This window comes from Vanellus vanellus (genome assembly GCF_965231255.1).
Source record: "Vanellus vanellus genome assembly, chromosome: 3".
NCBI lineage: Eukaryota > Metazoa > Chordata > Aves > Charadriiformes > Charadriidae > Vanellus > Vanellus vanellus.
The window spans coordinates 112,811,532-112,834,074 of NC_138907.1; positions in this window are offsets into that span (position 1 = coordinate 112,811,532).

The window sequence follows — 22,543 nt, forward strand, 5'->3', positions numbered from 1 at the left end:
TGTTTCTCCATCAGGAGCATTTCCTATTTAATTTCTGAGATGTTATTGTATCTGCATGATACTGATACCATGCTTAGGGAATGGCTTTACCTAAAAACTATTAGCACATTATAGGTTACAGCACGAGGCTTAAGCGCATAATCCTGCCTAGATGATGATCCAGTTTTTCCCAGAAATGTGGTAATTTTCAGAGTTATAGAAGAGTGAAGGAACAGAGTGAGCATGTGGCAACATATTCACACCTTCTTTCCATCTGCATCTCCAACCTGTTGAGAGCCACAGGTGGTATTTCTCCACGTTGATACTCTTCAGTGGGCTCCCATCCTCCTCCAGATTTGTCTAACTCAGTTTTTGCACCCACAAGCTTTTCGTAACCTATAGAAAGGAACTCTAGAGAAGTTTCATAATCAGGTATTTTCTGCATGTTCACCATTTTGTCCAGTTGGAAAGCATTAAACAAAATCGGTTGGAGCCATGTTTGGAAACTATCATCCTGTTTGCCCTCCCTGTCCCACTTAGACTTTGTGGCTCCCTATGGTGCTTCTGATCCGTTGTCTCTACTGGCCTGAAGATGACCAGTCTGTTAAGCCTTCATTGCCCTCCTCTGTCTTTCCCAGCTCCAGTCGATGCTGCTGGAGGTGGAGGGCACCTGACTCGCACACCACGTGCCAGAGGGAGATGTTCCCTGTATGGTCCCAGTCCCACAGGGACATTTTTTTTTCTGTTCTTTGCTCTTTCCCTTATTTTTATGTTCCTACTTTTAACAGCTACTGTGTTGATTTTTTCGAAAACTATCCCATCCATTAACCACAAATTAACTACCAGCTTGCTGCCCAGTTGCTGCACAGTGAGGTCCTTCTGAAATTCCTCTGTCATTTTCAGATGGTTTTGTTCTAAATAACTCCATATCATCAACAACATTTTTCGTGTCGTTATTCAAGCTCTTTACAGCTCATTACATCTGATATAACTTCAGGATCTTTTTCCTGAGTGCTAATGGTTTCTTCAGAAACCACTACCATGGAAGTAAAGCAAGAACTGTTCTTGTGTTTATTTATCCACAGGGAATGTAATTTGCCATTATAGAAAATTATGTTGCTTTAAAAAAGAAGTTATTTATTTAAAACAGATTTCGGCAGGAAACAAAGTTAAAATTAAAATACAATAAAGAAACAGATGATCTGCTTTAAGACAGGAAATCATGACAAGTGTATTAATGCCAGAACTTGCTATAATATCTGAGAATTTAAGTTGGCGTAAATGAAATATAATATTTAAGAATGACATTACTTATTTCCAAAGTTTGAAAAAGAAATAGCATTAAGCTCATAAGAGCCACCAGACAAGCATCTAAAACAAGTTTTTTTGTCAAAATAATAAGACAGTTTTACAGCTATTTCATCTCAGCAGGAATTCAGTGGGGTTTTTGTTTCAGCATGTTCATCTAGTTCAGCTCAAAGACAAGTTAATTGAAAGCTGAAAAACTGTTTCAAAATAGGAAAAGCAAAGTGTGACTTTTCTGCACTAACACAGAAGTAGAAGTGGGATATAAGGAGACCAGCTCTACTGTTTTAATGTCTTGAAGGACTTTGTGGACTTATGGCCAGTTCAATTCACTTGCCATAGAAAACGTGTATATTAATAAATGAGAAACCTTTTCAGTAGCAGCCACATTTCATTAAGGATTTAAGGAGTATACAATCAAAATAATTGCTTTCTTTAAAATTGCTTTTGTGCTTTGTATCTGTAATTTTTGCCAAATACAGCTTGACCCAAATTACCTAAGAAAAAAGTTACAAGCAAATAACAAATCTTTAATTTACATTTTAGAATGGGAAATTATGAGCTACAAAAAAATTTGCCAATCCAGATGTACAAATTGGTAAAATATTGTATCCTGGTGGATGCCAGGCAATAAGAATGCCAGGGGGTGGGGGGGATTAGTTCAAGTAAAATATGCAAAGTATGATTAAAATTAATTCGTTTCTACCTGCGGTTGGCAGAACTTGTTGAAACTGGTGAAAATTGCAAGTGGTCAGAGTCAGCTCTTTAGGAGCGAGCCGTGGCTGTGTGCGTACTTCAGCATCCTCCGGTCAGCCGGCAGCTCAGTGCACAATTCTGCCTGGCTGATGATATCAAAATAATCTTGTAATCTTACTTCCAAGACTGTGAGCAAGATGTCACAGCTAGAGAGTCATGTATGTTATCTGTCTATGGCAATAGGCAAAAATCAAGGGGAACAGTTGGGTGAATTGACTCATATATTCTGGCTCAAGTCTTAATGTAATTTATCAGCTATTCCAGGTAGACCTTAGCATTGATAATAGAGGTCTCCTGATTGGGAAGGAACCGAGGATTCCTTTCTGGACAATGTCTCCGACACCCTAAGCTTGTGTGAGTTTTCATTTTCAGGGACTCAGTAGTGATGGCCGAATGGCCATCAGATGCAGCAGCTTCCTCCGGGTGAGATCTGGCACTGATAGCTTCCCGAATTTTAACAGACTCCTCCTGGACTCTTTCAGCACCAATCCGAGTCTCGCCCAGCACAAATCCGTGTAGCCCCATTGACTGCAAAGGAGGCCAATTAACAGCAACCACAGACTGTGTCTTGCTTATGCACACGGGCATGTTTTAACTGTAATATAAAAGAAATGTAGTAATTGTCCATGTTCGTAATGGCCCCCCTTCTTCATCTACCCCTTCTGAGGTATGAATTAGCTTTCTTCCTTCTCTGATGAGCCAAACAAGGTGGCCTTCTCGAAGGAGGGTTCAATTAACATGCAAATATCAGATTGTATAGAGAATAGCTGACACCTCTGTCTAGACCTTTGTGAACTTAATTCATAAAGCATTGTAAGCAAAATAATTGCTTCTTTTCTGAGGCTGAAATTGCCGAGTACATTATACTCGGTGTTCAGGAAGAAATTATCACTGTGCTATCAGACTAAAAATCACGAACTAATAGGAAACACGCAATTTTATGTCAGGGAAATACAAAACAAGGTCATGTAATTTGTGCACATAATTGTGATAATGTAAGGCCTAATTTGACAAGACCATGAAATTCACCCTCTGAACAGGAGTCCTGATCACGAGGGTAATTCAGGAGCGGGCTCCTATTAAAATAACAATTGTGAATAACATTCCTAACTAGATTTAAGTTAGAATAACAAAGCACCGCAGTAAGCATTTGGATAAGACACACATTAGATTCGATCATAAGATGCATATATAGATAATGACATTTAAAAGTTTCAGGCAGTTAGCTGACTTGCTTTTATCACATGTAGCTTTTTACAGCAAATTATAGCAGACATCCTTATTAGGGAGATAGTACCTCAGTTGCTGATTTGAGGCAGAACTTGAGAGTAGATGCTCTCACTCCAAATCAGCCATCTAGTATAATCAGGCGGATTTCTTTTGACTGCGGCATTTTTGTGGATGGACCAGATCAAGGAGATGGAGCTAGTCTTAAAAAGCAGATTAAAAATGTAAAAAGAAAAAAAAAAAAGAACTTTTTAGCGATGACAATATGAATAGAACTGTATTGGAAAGGGAGGGTGTTAGATGCTGAAATCTCATGTCCTAAACTTGTCTAAGCAAAATACTTGTAATGAGGTTATCATCAGCTTCAAAACAACGTTGGTAGCGTTGCCCTCTGAGCTACTGCAGTGCTCCTGGGATAGCTCAGGCAGCCAGAACACTAACAAAGCTGATTCTTTAAAATATGAAATGAGGAGGAGGAAAAAATGCCTCTTAATGTAAAGCAGGAGCAAGTAGTGGCACGGGGTAAAATACGAGGCAAGGACTAGACTCCCGCCCGGCTGGGCAGGAGCAGCTCAGAAGGCACCATGCCCTTCCCTTGGGACCTGCCCCAGCTAGGCACTGGAAGGGGATCATTTCAGATGCACAGGGGGTGGGGTGTGTAAATGCACATGGGGAACGGGTGGGAACCTTGCTGCTGGCTGAGATGGGAGGACTGCTGGAAACCCCTCGCCGTGCACAGCTCTCCCAGCCCCGCGCAGCCGGTGGCACGGTGGGGACGGTTGTCAGCACAGGGTCAGGGATGGCCAGATTACACGTGCCTTTCCCCTTGATGTTGACAGGGTGAAGTGATTTGCAATGGTGGATAAAGGTCTCGGATGTCCCTGTCCACACCGAAGATGACAATCTGCAACAGCAGCTGAGAGCCAGTGACTAATGCAACTTGGTGCCCCGTACTGAGCTCACTTAGCGCAAAAACATGCTTCGTCTTTCCGCGCGTGAAGCCCTGGTGTGTTGCAGTTGCATTCCTTTGGAAAGGGGGTAGCAAGGCCTCTTTAACTCTGCTTTTGAATGCAACTTGATACCGTTGATGGAAGTGTGCATGGGCTTGCCTTGGACTAGATGAGGGAGTAAGCAAGTTTTGACACAATTACTGCATAATGGGAGGTAAGATTATCCCTCGGAGAGAGATTTCATTGCTACAAGATTGATCTAGTTCAGCTTACTTGTGCCAGGCATTTGTGAGTATGTTTAAATGAAGAAAAGATGCGCTCCTTTTTCAGGATTCGCCTACTGCCGAGGCACAGCTTGCCTTTGCCTGACCTTCACCCACGTGTCGGTGTCCGGTGGGAGTAGCCGCAGCCTTTGTCATCTGAAACTGCAGCTTCTCACACAGCGGGACCCCAAGTCAGGGCATCCGGATGCTACTGTAGGGTAAACGGCAGCGTAGGGGTGGTAGTATATTACACAAACTATGGGAGAAAGGGATGTTAATATGAGACATACACCGTTGCACTCCTGAATTTCAGAAACTAATACATTCTGTGTACGCACACCACCTTGTACCTGGGATTGTTGTCAAAATTTTAATTTATATGTTTAATAAAATGCACTCATAGCATTGGTGTGATATTGCAGCAATCTTCTTCTCTTTCATTACCAGCCCCAGAAACAAAGAATATTTTATGCTGGCATCTGCATTATTTGTAAGACGTTCTCCCTATTCATCACATTAATTTTGTTTCTTCTCTCCTTCCACGTGCATATGCAACATTTCAGTTTCACTATTTTCTTTCTCTTATTGTTCAAGATCGAATTTCTCAGAATTCTATTTTCTCTTCCGAGTAAGACTGACCATGCAGTCTGAGACTGCTTCTTTTCTGAGAGTATTAGATTTCTCAGCAGATAAAATATGGACACTATTAGATGGCATTGACTTTTTAAAGCTGTAAGTAGTAACTGATAAAATCAGTAACACAGACCATTTTAAGCAACCTTTCATCCTAATAATTCTTTGGCTTAGTCTGATATGGAAATTAATTTTACATAATAGGAGAAGATATATTTATGGAGTCTTGAAAGAGCATATCTTCTTCTGAGTTATTGAGAAGAGCAGCTCCATTTTCTTTTTGAAGTTTGTGTCATTCTTTGTGGTAAATGACTCAAGATGCTATTTGGCTCTGTCTGTTAAAATTTTGTGCAGTGGAAGATCTGGCTAACCTGCCGTATAGTTATTACAGTCACGCTGTGCGAGTTTTAGAACTCCGTGGGGGTCTGCAAGAGGCAATTGGTAGCTGCTGCTGCTTGGCTTTTTGAAGGTGGGTATTTGTGAGCGTTTGTTCTTAGAAAACAGCAACACCCCAACGTACGACAGTGAAATCTGCAAAGATGAAGTCATGAAGGTGGAGCGGCAAAGGGGCCTCAGCAGTGCTGGAGTCCTCTGCTGAGGCTCTGACAGCAACCGGAGAAAGCGCTGAGGATGAGGGTGGTGGGATGAAGCCGCTTTGCCCAGGGGTAGCATGGTGTAGACAGGTTCAGAGCTAACTTTGGTGTGCGTGTTTGGGAATGGTCCAGCAACCTGCAATCTGCAAGGAGTAAGGATTCCTTGAAGACCTGAAACAACTTCTAGCAGATTGCCAAGCCAGAGGAGTTGGTTTTTTTCTCCTTTACCACAGATGGCTGGGTAGAATAGATCCCCAAATCCAGATAAACTAGTGTCTCAGGCTCCTCTGGAAAGGAAATGAAGATACTCACTAAGTGGAGGACAGAGGTCCCACTCTTGTTCACAGACAAATATCTGGGTCCACATGTATGAAAGAGGACTGGGATGGGAAAGAAAATCTGCAGCGTTAGGGTTGGGACATGACAGGAGCCAGAGACTGCAGCTACTGCTGTTACGGAAGTGGGAGCAGTGGCACCTGGTTCTGTGAAGCGTGGAGATGGAAAGAAAGAGCTGGGGAAAAGCTGCGCTGGTAATAGAGAAGTAATATGGTTGATTCATGTTGTTGTGACACTCAAAGGCCAAAGCTTGGGGCTCTCGTGTGGTGAGTGATAAGTAAACACATAATTACCATCAGCAAATGAGAGCAAACGTCAGCTTTGCTTTGAGGTGAGAACCCCTTTCTAATTAAGGGTAAACTAAAGCCCATGACAGGCCCAAATGACTTGGAAACGTCATGTTCTGCAGTGTGGTGCAGGGTAGTGCAGAGACCTACTTTTTTGGGTAACTGAGCAAGGGGTTCCTGAGCTATAATACATGACTGTGAAAGGTCTTCCTCCAGCTTGGAATTCAACCTTGCATTTTTTGTCTTTCAGAAGTTGGATCTGGGTATTTAGGAGTGGCTCAAAATGACTACTGCCAACAACGCAACATTTTTCTGGCACTTAATGCAGATAAAGCTTGTTTAGTTTCTAATTTTGTATGTTACTAAATATGAAGACTAGTGCAGATAACACACCTTTCATCAAGGCTTACCTTTTCTCTGTGCCTCCAGAATCCTGGAGGAGAAGGACATTTAAAGTTGCACAGTTGTGTAGAGTTAGAGTTTCTAAACAATTTCGATTCTTAAGTCCTGTTTTTAGTTGCTTCTGACTTGTCAAATAAGCTTGAATCCAAGTGGATTATACTGCCTATCTCAGAGTTAGGTGGCTTTGCAAGCTTCAGCAAATCTGATCCAGCAAATCTGGAAAAAGTCTGACACAAACCAATTTAATTTTCTTAAGTCAGAAATCTTGGAGCTCTTTAGCCCAAATTGCAGTGCCTCGTTTTTGAGCAGGAATTGAAGCTCAGTAGGAGGGTTTGATTTGCAACTGCATCCGTTTTCAGTTTTTCCTCTCACCCAAATCTGGCCAAGATACAAACCTCTGACAAAAAGAAAAAAAAAATCACTATTTTACATATACTTTAGAGATAAAGTGGTGCGGGTAAGTTCTTGGATGATTTCATCTTCAAATCCAAGGCTCCAGCCCAGCATAGTCTCTGGATGACTGTCTTTGTAATTGGGCATTGGAGCCAAGAGTGAAGAAATGCTATGCTTGCAGTTGAAGCATATGGATGCATAAGGCAGAGATCTAAAAAGCGGATGAAGATGAGGCATACTAGTGAGTGGGAAACAGATGTAAAGATAGACAGGGGTAATCTAGATGGTAGGAATAGAAGCAGGGTAAAAAGCATGGGAAGGATCTGGGATATGACGCAAGAGAAGATGGTGGGGAGGCAGGTGGATTTGTAACCAATGGAACACATGACCTTCTAAGACCAAATTCAGGATGAGTGGATTTCTTTAGCATCTTCCCCAGTAAATGGAATAGATATAATGTCAAGTAAAATGTGTCTTCCTACACAGAAGGGAAGAATTTGCTGTCTCTGCTCCACTAGCTTAGTTTGAAGGGATCCACAAATCAAAACAGCACAGTTTGGGTAAGGACCACTTTGGGGTGGAGCATAAACACCTGAGGTGCCCCATACGCAAAAGAACCAACAAGCCAGTGCATCAGAGGGAAGCAGAAAAGCATTGAGACATTTTAGTGGAAAGCTTCTGCTATCGGACAAGGCCACCTCTGAGGAACACGGCCGTGACATTCGGCAGACTAGTGTCCAGGGATAGCATTTGAATAATACTATCAAAATGCTGGCAGATGTGTTTCAGAACACTCTAATATCTTATATAATATCAGCCAAGGACTGAGGTGCTTTGCCAAGCTTCATCAAGGCAACTGGGACAGATTGGCAGAGCACATCATAGCGCAGGATGCGTGATACTTCGAGAGAGAGAAGTACAGGAGAGAGGAGATATTGAACTTAATATCTTTTGTATTAACACTGGCTGCAGAAAATAAAGTACTCTGCGTGCTTCCATGCCAAACCTGAAGCGGCCCATTCACATCCATATGGCGAACCCTAGCACTTATTTTCCATCTGGCTTAGGGGTCTGCTTACCTCATACGTGAGGGAGAGCTCGGGTAGCGATGAATGGGCTGTGAAGGGTTGTCAGCATTTGAGCAGGGTTGATGTGGAGATGCAGTGAATGGACCAGGCAGGTATTAAACTCAGCGGGCAGCCAGGGGGCATTGATCATAGGGAAGTGACGGTCCTGCAGCTCGAGCACAGGCTGGGTATGATACCTTGGCTGGGAGCAGAAGTGAAAGACTGGGGAAGAAGCGGGGGGTGAGGCTGGGTCATGAAGGCAGGAGGCTGGGGGAGGGGGTGCTTTGAACTTCCATTCAGAGCCAGGGAGATGTGAGCAGCAGTATTTCAGTTGTGAATGACTGATGCAGGCTTGTTTTGAAGAAGCAGCCTTGAGTGTCTCCAAATATTTGTTGGCGGTAATATTTGCAAGAGCAATACTTTTCCTGTACAAGATTAGTGCTCTTGAATCCAACTGAGGAGGCTTTTGTGAAAGATGATTCACCTTGTGGGGAGTTCAGGGGTGCACCCTTGTTGGGGCATGGGGGCCAGGAGGCCACCCAGCAGTCCCCTTGGGCCCCCCGAGCAGCAGTGCAAGGGGCTGCTGGCTCTCAGAGCTGTCTGAGTCCAGTCATGACATTAATACAGGGAAGGGACCTTCCTCTGTGCTCCCAGTTACATCCGGAGTTTGGCCATCTTGGTGGGATGCAATAGGAATGATCCTGTGGTAGCTGAATGCTTGTTTGCAGACCTGCTGGAAAATAATAACAAATTTGCAAGAATAAACTCAAATAATTGAATTTACTCATTTGGAAATTGTTCCTGAAGCCTTGTTTGACTTCTGCATGCCTTTAGCATATGGATATCTTGTAAGTGCCGGCAGAAATTCTATATGCAGCCCATGAGGCAGACCTCAGGGTCTGGATGGCCTCTCAGGGAAACACGGGGATATTTAAAACAAGACTGAAAAAGTACCCCTCTAGGGCAATGCTTTTCTGGCAGAGATGGCCTAAATGGCCCTTTCTGAACACCATATCAACACAAAAATGTGTGTCAGAGTCTTACTTCTAAAACAGAGCAGGACTCAAAGCTCTCAAATATTGGATTTAGCAGAAATATATGATTTAACAATTTAATATTGACAGCATTTTAACAGAAATTCCATATTGAGTGCTGCTTCCTCTGCACTTAGACTGAGTCTAAAATGAGGCACGGGCCTGTGGCCCTGTCCCCTGCAGCCTCGGTCCCCAGGCTCAGGGTTTCCTTTCTGTGGACTGGAGGGATGAGTTGGGGCACACCCGGGTCCTAACCCGCACTTGGGCAATGTCTGAGTCCCTCTACGTCTAGCAGACCCTAGCAGACATCGTGTGTGTCACAACAGGCTTTTTCTTGCCTTGCAAAAGTCCGCGTAAAAGAAACTAACCTTGAGACATACTTTCAGCGGAGAAATGATGGGCTTGTCATACAGAGAATTTAGGGTTCACGCACCTGCCTGGAAACACAGTTTTCATGGGACAGGCTTTTCTGTCAGTGTAAATGATTTACTTTGGGAATATGATTCTATAACTCTACTCAAGTTTTACATGTAAGTAAAAGAAGATAAATTATGAGCTTCAGAGTCTGAGTCAGGGCAGGTGGGTAATGTCTGAGAGGGTTTGCAAACCAGTTCTGGTGGTGGCTGCATCATATTTCTATAAATGCTGGTTTGAGTGCTGATACCACCAACATTGTATAGGCCTATTGCAGCAGCATCATGTACACAGAAGAAAGAAGAAAAAAGAAAAGGAAAAAAAAAAAAAGCGATCACTTTTCAGGAGCGCCTGCGGGCGGTTTTGCCTCCTCCTCTACCCTGGGAAGAAGGTTATACAGGGAGTTTCCAGCTGTGTTCAAGTACTGTGCAAATACAAACTTTAAAAAAATCTGTCTTTTTAAAAGGTGAGAATCAGATATCTTTGCACAGAGTTGCAGGAAATGATGGATGAAGTTTGGAAGCTTGTTACAAACATGAGTGGTTCTGCTGCCTGATCTATTTGTTTTGTACTTAATTGTGGCTTTGCTTTAAATGATGCTAAATGCCAGAGCTGTCAATCTCGCACGGAAATGGTACAAAATCTGGGCATCTGGCTGCAGAACTCATATTGCTCAAGGCAACCTGCATTTGTAGTCAGAGAAAAAAGGTAGCCCATCTTGCTTTTCCTACAACGCACAGTCAGCCATTTGGGTGATGTATATGCTGCTGTCTACTATAAGTGTTGGTGATACTTTCCATGTAGAAAATGCCATCAGTGTGACAGATATTCACTGCCAACACATTGAAATGGAAAGCCTGCTGCAATTCGAATAGAAATATCCTGGGAGATTCTCAGCTATGTTGAATTAAGGAAGGAAGAATAGATCAAATGTTTTTTTCTAAGCTCAGTTAACTCCAGGAGGACAGGACACAGCTGTGAATCCCTTAAAGGCAGTACACATTCTCTGCCAAGTTAGAAGGCAATTATTCTTCATAAATCTGTCTTTTTAAATTCAAGCAGATCGATTGTCTCGTCCATCCTTTCCCTATGCAAGCACCCGGAAAGGCTCTTTTAGCACCACCTACGACTAAGTACCCCGCTTATCAGGAGAGCCACACCATGGAGGCGGTGAAAGCCCCGTCAACCCTGCGTATCTCTTTATAATGGTGGATGTAAAGGTACGTTCAGATTTTTAATGTTTTAACCGAGAAGTTTCTGTGCTGTTTTTAAACATTGTCTTGGCTTTAGATATCTGACTTCTACGCAAAGAAATAGGACACTCCTAAAAATTTATTGTCTAGCTAATAGGCAGAAAAATGTTGCAAGAAGGCAGGGTAGTTTCCTTACGTGTACTGTCATGGTTGCATCAGCATAGGGCTTCCAGAGCTGTGCTTAATTGGCTTGGTTACAAGACAGTCATCGCCTAACAGCCCTGTTCTGCCAAATCACCCTGCCTCTGAAAGTCAAAATGGCTTCTGCCCTTTCTGGTGACCTGTAATCACGGTGAGACACTCAGTAGGTAAAGCGAAGGCAAATATTGTTTGGGGCAGTTGTGAGCAAAGCCTATGTGAAAACACGTGTGAGACTTGGGAGGATCAGTTGCCTTCGGGGCTTTAAGGTGCTCATTGTGATCTGAGTAACATGCTAGTCTTGATGTTTTTCACTTTTTTTTCGGATAGGAAAAATGCTTTGCTGTCTTTTTAAAGTGGTTTTTGAGATCATACTGGTTACACCATTGCTGCTATGGTGTGTCTTCTCTGGCTGACATTTGTTGGATTTACTAAGGCCCTGAAAAACCAACAAACAGTATGAGAAAGGAAGAGGAGTTAGCATAAATTGTCCTCTCTCACGCTGCAGTGGCACAGCAATGAAAGAAAGGGTGTTCATTTATCTTTTTTTTTTTTTTTAAAGACCATATTGGTATTTGTACCTCGTTTGCATTCTGTCTTAATGAAACAAAGCAGGTAAATGAGATGCTTGTCCTTATCAACCAGCCTCCAGGCCCTGGCCAGAGAGATGCACCAAGGACAGCTAAGGGGTGGGATGTGGTGTGGAACAGACCCAGCAGCAAGTCCTGGGTCAGCTACTTGGTGGCACCGGGTAGGACTGGGGCAGCCTGGGGACACATGCTAATTGTTGCCAACTTAAATCCAGGGCAAAAGTGTGCTCTAGTATGAAGAAGTATGGGAAATTCTGCTGTCACTTAGGAAACTTCTGGTTTACCTCCACTGGCATCATAGAAGGGTACTCTGGAGTTTTAGTCCCACCCCGATCCCAATATGGCCAACTTCAAAGTTAGGTGAGGTTGTCCAGGGCCTCGTCCCATTGAGTTTTGAAACTCCAGGATGGAGATACCGCCACTTGCCTGGGCACCTTTTTCCTGTGCTTGACCACCAACCCTCATGATGAAAATTTCTTCCTCGTTTTGAACCAGAATTTCCCTTGCTGCATCTGTGACATCTGTCCCTCGTCCCCTTGTTCTGCATATCTGCAGAGTCTAGCTTTGTCCTTCTCTGTCACCTACCACGCTGTTAGGCAGCGGGAGGCACTGCTGCTTCCCCCAAAAATAGCAAATGAAGGAATTAGAACTGAGCCAACATATTCATGATAGCTTCTGGGGGACTGAAAGGCCATGTGAATCTCAATTTGTGAATCATTTCTGCTACAAAAGCAGAAGGAATTCAGAAAAGTCAACAGCTCCTAGCATTGGCACTTCCGGGACAGGAATTTGAGTTTTCTTCCTTCACCTTGACTTTGAAGAGGCCTAGATGTTGAAAGGGGATGATGGGAGAGGAAAGGGTTAAACAGTCTGGAATATGAACTGAAATATTCCTGTTGTTCTGGCCCATCCATAATTTTTTATTGATATTTTAGTTCCACAAAAACTGGAGAGAAAATCTCTGAGTGTTACTTTCTCAGCTCCCAAGGAGACCGGAGCACAGCTTGCTGGTGACTTCACGGGGGCTTTGCTCCAAAAGTGGCGGGTTGTCACAGGGCATAGACAAGAGGGGATCCACTTTCTCCCATTATCTCCACTGCAGTGTTGGCCAGTAGAGCTCCATTTTTAAACCTGGAAATGTGGAAAACTGCAGCTGCGAGTCCTCTGATAAATCACTGAAAAACAGGGCTAGAAGGATTCACAAGGGTTCATTTAATCTTTTCGCCAGCCTCAAGGCAGGTTGTACCATTTTATCATCTCTAACCACCACTTGTCTGACCTGTTCGTACTGTGATGGAAATTTCAATCCCCCACCGTGATCCAGTCCAGTGGTTTGCTGCCCTTACCTGCAGATATTTTTTTTTCCCCATGCATGCTCTGACTCTTATTTGCTTCAATTTAAGCTCATCGCTCCTGTTCACCGCAGACATCCCCCTCCACTTAAGACAACGTTTTACATAGCTGGAGGATTATGTTTCCCTTCAGGCTTTGCATATTTAGGCTAAATCCCAACTCAGTCAGCCTCTGCTCTCGGGGTGTTCTCCACCTCCCTGCTCAGCAGCCAGGCTCTCTGCAAGTGCCGCTCCTCAGGCCACTCTGGCTGGTGTGGAAGGGTAATTTCCCATTGTATGGGCTCTGCTCCTCCTTTATCTACCCTAGAACATCTGTCTTCTCCGCAACGATGCGACGTTGTTGATTCATGTTCACCCCGCAATCCACAACCACCCTCTCAGACTGGTTTTTGGCAGAGCCGCTGCAGCTGAACCCAGGCTCTGTTTGCAGCACAGCTGATTGTTCCCATCTACCTCACAGGGTCTCTACTGAACCGCATCCTTTTTTCCAGGCTTTTCCTGAACTTGTCAGCATTGCTTTGAGTTGTCATCCTCCCCTCCTCTGTGTCCGCAGCTCCCACTCGCTTTGCCTTGTCTATAAGCTAATAAGCATATTCTCCATTTCTTCATCATCTGTACTTTTAGCACATGCTCTTCTCTTCAATTGACCCTCATGTTTTTGGGCACAAGGGAAATATGTGATGCTTTACCTGCCACCCACTTAAGAGCTTAAGAGCTCTAAAGAGCTGAGCCTCATCGAGATGGCCTTTTGTTCCCCTTGCAACAAGAACCCCACAGCAGAGCTGGATGCATTTTTGACTGATACAGTAATCCTCGCTTCCTCTCTCCAGTTGCTTTATGTCATGTCAAACAGCTCCTGCACTTACAAATGAAGGAGAGGATATCTGCTTATAATACATGCCCCCTCTTATGCACACTTTAAGTCCAAGGAATGGCATGGGCTTATAGGAGAGCCTTTTGCTTTGAAGGATGCCAATCCTCTTCATAAATGAAGTCTATACAAAGTCATGGCTCACCACTATGAAAAGAGCACTCGGTTGATAGCATGCTATGACTGTATCCAGTAACTTTGTGCTGGGAATGAATAATGCCATAACAGGGAGCTCGTGGAAACATGAGCTGACACAGGACAGACCCCTCTGCCATTCTGCGTGTGTCGTTGGCCAGGAGGCACAACTGGAAGTGCCTGGTCCCGTGCCCCTGAGAGTCGCGCTGACCCAGGGCAGGGGACATCAAAAGAGCTCTTCTGGAGCAGCGTTGACAGTATTTGTCAGTCTGAGAGCAGCCTGCCACTTCTGGCTTGCATAAAACTGAATTCTCAGGTGATCTGTTGCTGTTATTAAAAAAAGGCAATAAAATTCTGCCTCTGTGAGGGTATGTTCCTTTTCCAGAAAGCAACACGTAGGGGCCAGAGCCTGTCCCGGGGAGCCCTGCGCGGAACCTGGGGAGCCCGCTGAGATACTGAAGGCACTGGGGTTGCATGGTACCAGCCATAAACCGGTCACCTAACGTTGACTCCTTTCGTATTCAATTAAAATGTGCCCAATATACAGCCCGACCATGTCTGTTAGTCTGTAAGCTATAAAAATCCCATATCCCCCTACCTGAGAGTGGCAAGTTAAATAATTCCAGTCCCAAGGATTCAACACCTTGAATTGGACACTGTAATGACTGGCTTGAAAAACAGGGAAACTGGAAGAAAACATCCGTGTTTGCTCACTGGTGACTCAGGGCTCAGGTTTAATGTTTTCGAAGTTGCCATGAAAACTACCGACTAGAAATATAACGAGTTTGAAAATCGAAGGTCTGTGTTCACAAGCAACACGTGAATTCCAGCATCTGGAGCTTTGAAAAAAGCCCAGATGTGATAAGGTCTGCAAACAAATGGAGATTTTATAGGACCGGTTATAATACAGTAGACGTGATAGTGGAGGCAGGGTGGGGGGAAGCAGGTTAAACTAGTGTTATGACAAAATATTCAGAAAATATCCCTCCCTGCGTACAGCTGGGGCAGGAATGCTCACCTGAAACAATTTCACTCATTTCTTCTATGCTTTCTATATTAAGAGGTGCTATTTTAGGTATCTGCTCACTCCATCAATTGAACTGCAGGGCCTGTTTTCTCTGCCCGGGCTGAATCCATCCCAGGAGGAGCTCTGTAGAAGACTATGCAGTTCTGTTGAGTATGAATTTGACCCACTGTGCTCGGTTGTCCTACTAATGCATCTGTCTTGGGTCCAAGTACTCTCCTGATTTGTACTATAATTATCCTAAAACTAGATTTTTCTAAATTTCATTCCCTTGTAGCTTTTTATAGTTCTGGAAATTAATTATTCAGATCTGTGGAAGTTCTCGGCTGTGCTTTTCCCCAGCTTTTATGGGCATGGATGCATTTGGCTCATGTAGAGCAAAAGCACACTGATGCTTCAGATAGGGATGAGGGAATGACTTTGGCCGAATGTTAAACACGCTGCATTCAGAGTTTTGTCCTCTGACACCATTTCCTTGAATCTTTTGAGGCATTGATAATCTTTGAGCCTAGTAACATCTGTATTCCATCCCTGGCATTCATAGGCTTTAAAGTAACCCTTTGCCTGCTACAGGTTGATGCCACTTGTAGCATCGTGGGGCAGGAGGGTTTGAGATGAGCACAGGGACCAGTGTGGCTGCAGAACTGGGCACTGCCAACAACACCCCCACATTTTCGCTGGGATGGGAGTAAAGTGGAGCAGGGGTGCAGTGGGGAGGCTGAAGGAGACAGACATCTAACCTGGAACCAGAAGCTGGGAAGAAGTTAGCGATCTCATTTTGCTGGCTGGGAGCAAGTGGACATGGGGTTGGGGATGGCTGGGCTCTGGGGGACATGCCAGAGGGGTGTCTTTCTGGGGTACAGGCTGTGGGAAATGTGTCCTTACAGCCCTAAAGCTTTGTTCGAATTCCACTTGAGTTGTAAGTCATGAGGTGTGTTTGGAGGGCATGGAAGTACCAAAGCACGGACCTTCGAGGCTGCTGCCAGCATAGCTCCTCTGGCTTCCTTGGCTGGGGACAGAGTGGTCTCCAGTGAATGTGTGTGGGGAGCAGTGCCCACTTTGGGGTGTCGCTCCCTCCTTCCCTCCCCAGGCTCACCCCATCTGCCTGGGAAGTCACAGCCGCGGCTTTCACTGAGTCCTTTCCCTTGGAGGTGGCCACTCACACGCTGGGGGTTTCCATCGCATGGAGTGGTGGTGAAGGGTCCACACTGCAGCTGCTGGGCTTTGAGCAGGACCCCAGTTCCCCTGTGGTTGGCTCTGCAGAGGCAATACAGCAGTGGAAAATGAGATTGAGCCTCTTCTGCCTCCCACATCCTCATTTGGGTAAGTGCAGAGTGTGTACTTTAATTAGCGATGATACATGAGGGAGACAGGAGATGAAGCAATGTTCAAATTAAGTATCTGCAGAACTGGTGAGAAGGTAAATATGAGCTCCCAGACTTGGGGCATTTTTTTCAGTCCCTTCTTCTGCAGCAACAGTTTGAGTTTTAATTTAAAAAGCAAAGAAATCATTGTTGCAGCATTTTTTTCCCCAACCCCACCACCTTTGATGTCCACCTTCACAGCCCCCTGCACTCTATTGCGTTGCAAAACCTAGGCAGGGTTACCTGGGCTCCTGGCGTGGATGGGGGCCAGGTCTGTTCCCCCCACAACAGCTCCGCATCAGGCAAAGAGATGCTGCTCCCATGCTGCAAATCCATGGGAAGGGTGATGAACTGATGCCTGCACGACACCACCAGCCCTCCTGCAGCAAATCACCCTTTAGCAGAAGCAAAACACCATGAGTTTGGGCTCTTTCCTCAGGAATAGAGGCTTCAGCAACCTGCCTGACTCCTCTCTCCCATCACTTTGCACAGTCAGGGGGGGTGTAGGTGCACCTCTGCCCCCACCCCTGCATGCATTTCTGCCCCCACGATCGGGAAGCGCCGCTCACAGCCATGTCTTTTGTACCGCTGCCCATCACTGGGACATCCGAACACCTCATCCTTCACACTGAGCATCCTCTTCCCTGCTGGGAACCCGCATAGATGGGGGCTTCAGACTGAAAGTGGGTGGGATGCTGAACACAAATATTACACGTCAGGAGGATAAATGAAGGTTTATTGAAGAATAAGTTAACCTTACATTTGAAAAATGTTTCTTAAGCACTTGACTTCCTCTGCCCTATATGACAGAATTTTTGCTTGGTTTTGTAAATAATGCAGTATTTAATTATTTGGACAAAGCATGCTCCATAGTGAAATATGGTTTCTAATGCATTTTAAACTGGTAAATACTGAGTATTCACACCCCCTTTGCTACAATTTCACTTCAATAATGATTTTGGTGTTTCAGTATGAGTCAGGCAACAACACAGGAATTGCTGAAGAAATTTCGCTGAAAACCTCTTTGAAAAACCAGTTATGAGTCAGAGGAAACACGGCTGAATTTTACTGGTTCAGGCCTGGCTTGGTTGGGTCTGTAATTTCAGAAACCAATTTCCACATCTGGAATTGTCTACAGTTTGGCTATTAATAGGATGCCTGTATTTTTATTTCAACACCACCACCGACGGATGGGACCTGCCTTGGTCCCATCGGCAGCCACCAGCACCCACCGCTGCCTGGCGGAGAGGACCCACTAGAACAGGAGATTTCTTGCAGAAATGACTCAGAAGCAAAGATAATTTTTCCAATGGAAAAATACATTGCCAACGTGAAAGAAAACTGTAAAGAGAAGCAGCCAGGAGAGGAAGACGCTGGAAGACCCCAAAGGCTCCAGAGTCCCTAGTTTTTGCTTTCTGCCCTTGCTGGTGTAACTTGTTTACCTACCTTTTTGTTACCAAAACCTAAATTTTATGTGCCATTAAAGGCTGGTTGTTCCCAACAGGAGCCCAAAGCAAAGCGGCATTGTGTCGCTTTTGGGAGTTCACATCTGCAGGGCAGAAATGTGCTGTTTGCATGGTTGAGGCCAAACTGTATGTTAATTAGGCAGTGCTGGAACTCTACTAGTTTATGTGAAAGGTGACCCAGTCCAGCACTTTTTAGAAACTCATCTGGTTTAGGAACTCATTGGGTGCCCTTTATTGCTTCTTAATCTCTGTCAGCATGAAGGAACGCCTCTAAAAGTCTCTACCAGACAGAATTAGTGTCGTTCAGATACCCTCAGCATGGAGCAAGTAACTGCATTTCTCTTACTTGCCTAGATATCATTTTATATAAACCAGGACACCTGGTATCGTGATAATATGAAAAACCTGGTGGTATTTGCATGGCAATCTGAGCGCAGAGAAGCTGCTGTGGCTTCAATAAGCTGGGCCACTGTTTGCCTTTGAACACTGTCGGGCAGATCGGCCGAGAGCGGCCGCGCCGGCGGGTGCCGCGAGCACCGGGTACTTTGCCAGAACACCAGTGGGATGCTGATGAGATGAGAACATGGTGTCACACATTGTCCAGGATCCTGCTAGGAGTCTCTTTTATTGGATTATTGTCTGTTTGGAAGGAGGGGGGAAAAATATCCTCTGCTTGAAGCAAAATGCCTCACGGTTTGTGTTGTGAGAAAAGGGGATAGCTGGGACGGGGCGCAGACGGTGCCTGATCCGGTGGGTGCAGGAGGACCCATGGATGTGGTGGGTCTGGCGCAGGCACACAGGGGAGCAGCGTCCCCCCAGGAGCTTGGTCGGCAGCTGGTGCTGCTCGCCCCATGGGGATATCACAGCAAAATGGAGAGAGAGGGCTCTTGCTGAAATGGGAGGACTTTTCGGAAGGGCAGGTTGCATTCTGGCCCTGCCAAACTTCCTGCCCTACCTTTGCCAAAGCACTACCGAAACATGTGTTTTTCAGAAAACAGAGAGAGGGGCAGAAACTTTGCAAATAGAAGCAATTGCGTTTTTCAGGTATGTATTAGCTTAACACAGAATCAATACCACCATTTAATTATTAGTGTCATTTGTCAAATGCCCAACAATGTGATTACCCTATTTAAGGATTTTCTCCAGGCATAAACGAACCTTTTTAAAATTACTAACTTTTTTCTTATTGAAAGTGTTGTTAATTAATACTTTTATTGTCCTCCCCTGTGATTTGCTTTCTCTTAATTACTAACAGGAGCAATACAAGAGTGCTCCATCTCCCATGCCAAAATTAATCTGACTTCCTCCAAATTGCACTGCACAATCCACATGGCTTTGCCTTCGGGTACTGAGCGGGAGAGCCTGGTCCCATGGGAAACAGTGCTTTACCAGGTCCTCTGATTTCACAGAATCACAGGATGGTTTGGGTGGGAAGGCACCTTCAAAGGTCACCTAGTCCAACCCCCCTGCAATGAGCAGGGACATCTTCCACTAGATCAGGCTGCTCAGAGCCCCATCCAACCTGACCTGGAATGTTTCCAGGGATGGGGCACCTACCACCTCTCTGAGCAACCTGTTCCACTGTTTCACCACCCTCATCATAAAAAATTTCTTCTTTATATCTAGTCTGAATCTACTCTAGTTTAAAACCATTACCCCTTGTCCTATCACTACAGGGCCTACTAAAAAGTCTGTCCCCATCTTTCTTAAGCCCCCTTTAAGTATCGAAAGAAAGTTCAATACTTAGTATTTCAGGGTCAATTTATGCAGATGGGAGGACTGGGGTGTCCTGGCAGGAAGGTTTGAGCCTTGGATGAGGGGAGCAGCATGATGCAAAGCCCCTTAAACCCCAAGTGCTGGGGCAGCTGCATCCTGATGCCGGTGTGTGGCATCCCCCGGCTCTCACAGGGCTCTGGAAGGCATCCCGGAGCACGCAGGTTGGCAGAGCACTAAATTAGCATCTTGTTGGCTCCAACATCCCAGAAAGCACTGTCGGCTTTCTTTCTTTTCCTCTTTTGTTCAGCCATATGAAAAAAGAAAAGTGGTCTTAGCAAAACTGAAAGTTGCTGTGGGGAAATAGTAGGTTTACTACATTATCGCCCTGATTAAACAAAAATACTTTGGTTTGTTTGGCTTTTTAAAGCTTTTGTAATGCCAGGCTAAAACATTGATTTTCATTTAGACACACCGGTATTTTTCACATTTAATTTCTGGCTTTTGCATTTTCCTGTTGTGGTTCAGAATAGAAACAAGTAACAGCATTGATATTTTCTGCTGCATGGAAACACTTGAGTTTTCTCACTCTATCCCACCTCTCTCAGCATAAATCTATCATTTTGGGACCCCAACCCCAGAGTGCACTCTGTTGCATCCCATAGACATGATACTCTTTCAATGGCTGTGTGGGACCTCTTCCATTTGGAAGGCTCCCTGTTATTTTCTGCTCGGGCAAATTAGACATGTTGTTTTGTGGTTTGAAACTGCTGCTGCTGCCAGTGTGAGGAAATAGTCCAGGTGGGAATGCCAAGTCCAGGTGGGAATGCCACGGAATCACAGGTGGACACCCAAGGCCCTGCTGCTCTGTCCTGATAATGGGTATCCTTGTGCGTAGAGCCAGCGGGAGAACCGGATTCTTGATAGATGCAACTCGAAATAAGCAAGTGCAGGCTTATTTTCCTATTTGCCACAGGAAATTCCAGTTTTTTAAAAATAGCTTTAGATGAAACACAGCGTGCCCCACACTTTTTTTTTTTGATGATAAATCCCAGCAAATATTGTGGCAAACCCCAGAGTGCAAAGCTACAGTAAAGCACCATGGAGAGACATGAGGCTTTTTAATTTTCGCTATTTAGCAAGGTTTTTCCCTTTTTGTACAAGAAGCTTTAATATTAAAATCTTATCTAAAACATCTAACTTTAGTGTCTGGCACAGCAACTGCAGCCTGGGAGGCAAAATCGAGTTCCTTTTAGGCTCCCATGTAATAAACTGGTAGACAACAGTAAATGAAATGAAAATGTGCTGGTTTAATTAATAAATTCATCACCTCCATCAGGCATATTTTTTTTTTTTTTTAATATTTCCTCCCTCAGTCATTCTATTATCAGAGAGAACCACGCAGCCAAATTTCCTTTATGTTGCTTTAATCGTTGCTCTCTTTGATTTTGACAAGGACACCAAGTGTTCTTATACATGTAAATGTGCCTGATGGCTTTGGCTGTTCATATGCTAAGTCCCCCGTAGGCACTGGGGTATCCCTGGGGCAGCCTTAATACAAATGTAGGTAGCAAAGTGCATTTTTTTTTTTTTTGCCCAGCTGTGCAGGCTTACATCTGCTCTTCTCAGGCTTACTGCCAATCATCACAGCTCTTACTATTCATTTTTCCTCGCAGGGGAAGAAAGCACCCAAGATAATCTCCTGCTAAGAGAAAGAGCAAAAATCATGTAACGATGGAATATTGCCACTATTTTTGTTACTTTTTTTTACATCTATCTGATGTTACTGGCACAGCGGCTGGCATAGCAAGTAGGTTGGAGATGAAAAAGCATGCAAAAATACCACATTAAATATTGCGTTGTAACTAAATTCTCGGAAAACCCATTTGCACTTGCTCCACGTTGTATTGTTCAAACTAGACAAACAGACTCCGGAGGGTACCAGCAGCTTCCCCCCGCCCGCCTCTCCCCATCCTCCCAGGTCTTTTAAAACAGGCCAGGAAAGAACACTAAGAGATACCGCAGGGAACGATCCTGCTTTGGCAGGAAAACTCACTGTAAAAACCTACCTGCTCTTTTCCACATCCAGTTTCTGTGATCCAGATGACCGGCAAAACCCCTTGGTGTATTTGTTTTCGTAGTAAATTAAATACTGGGTCTGCCTGTTCAGGCGATGCTGCTTGCCCGTACTGCGGATGAGAGCAATGCATGCAGCTGGCATTTCCCAAGTTACGTTTATTTGCCTCTTACATCCAAGCTGGAAATGCAAAGGGAAGGAGCACAAAGAGGGGTTAAACTGATGCAGGCAAAGATTCAAGCCCCAGCATCTGACAGCAAAAAAATGGGAGGCTTTATAGATGAGCATCCAGGTTTTTATCACTGGAAGACAAAACTTATTAAAAAAAAAAAAGTTATGATAAACAATTTTCCCTCATATTTTCCCAAGCACCTGCCATCCAGCTTGGCTTTATCACAGTGAAATAACACCGGCTGCACTTCTCCGCTGCTGTTTTCATTTGAATTTCTCTAAAGTGATTCCTCGGTGAGGGATTTCCAAAAGAAAGATTACAACAGGATGAAAAAAATAATTAGTGTCTTTCGAAACGTTGCTTTCTTCCATCAAACCTAAGTTGTGAGGACGCTCAGTGATGGAGCGGTCCTCTGACCGCTCACGTGAGGCTGTCCTGCTCATGTCCCAGCCGGGCAGGAGCTCCTTCCCAGGCTAAATGCCGGCCAGCAGTTCCCCCCGGAGAAGCGCCATCCGCCTCCAGGAGGGTAGCATGGGGATGACCAGGATGACCATGCCCCCAGCTCAAAGCCAGAAATCGTGCTTTTACTGTCACTGTCTGCAGTGGAGGCAAGTCCTGGCTCTTCTGGGAGAGGCAGATCAAAGCCTGCGTGACCCACACATGTTTTCCACCAGACACCTGGCCTGAAAGCGGCTGGAGCAATCGGCCATTTTCAAGGATGCCGCTGCCGACCAGCTCTTCCTGAAGCA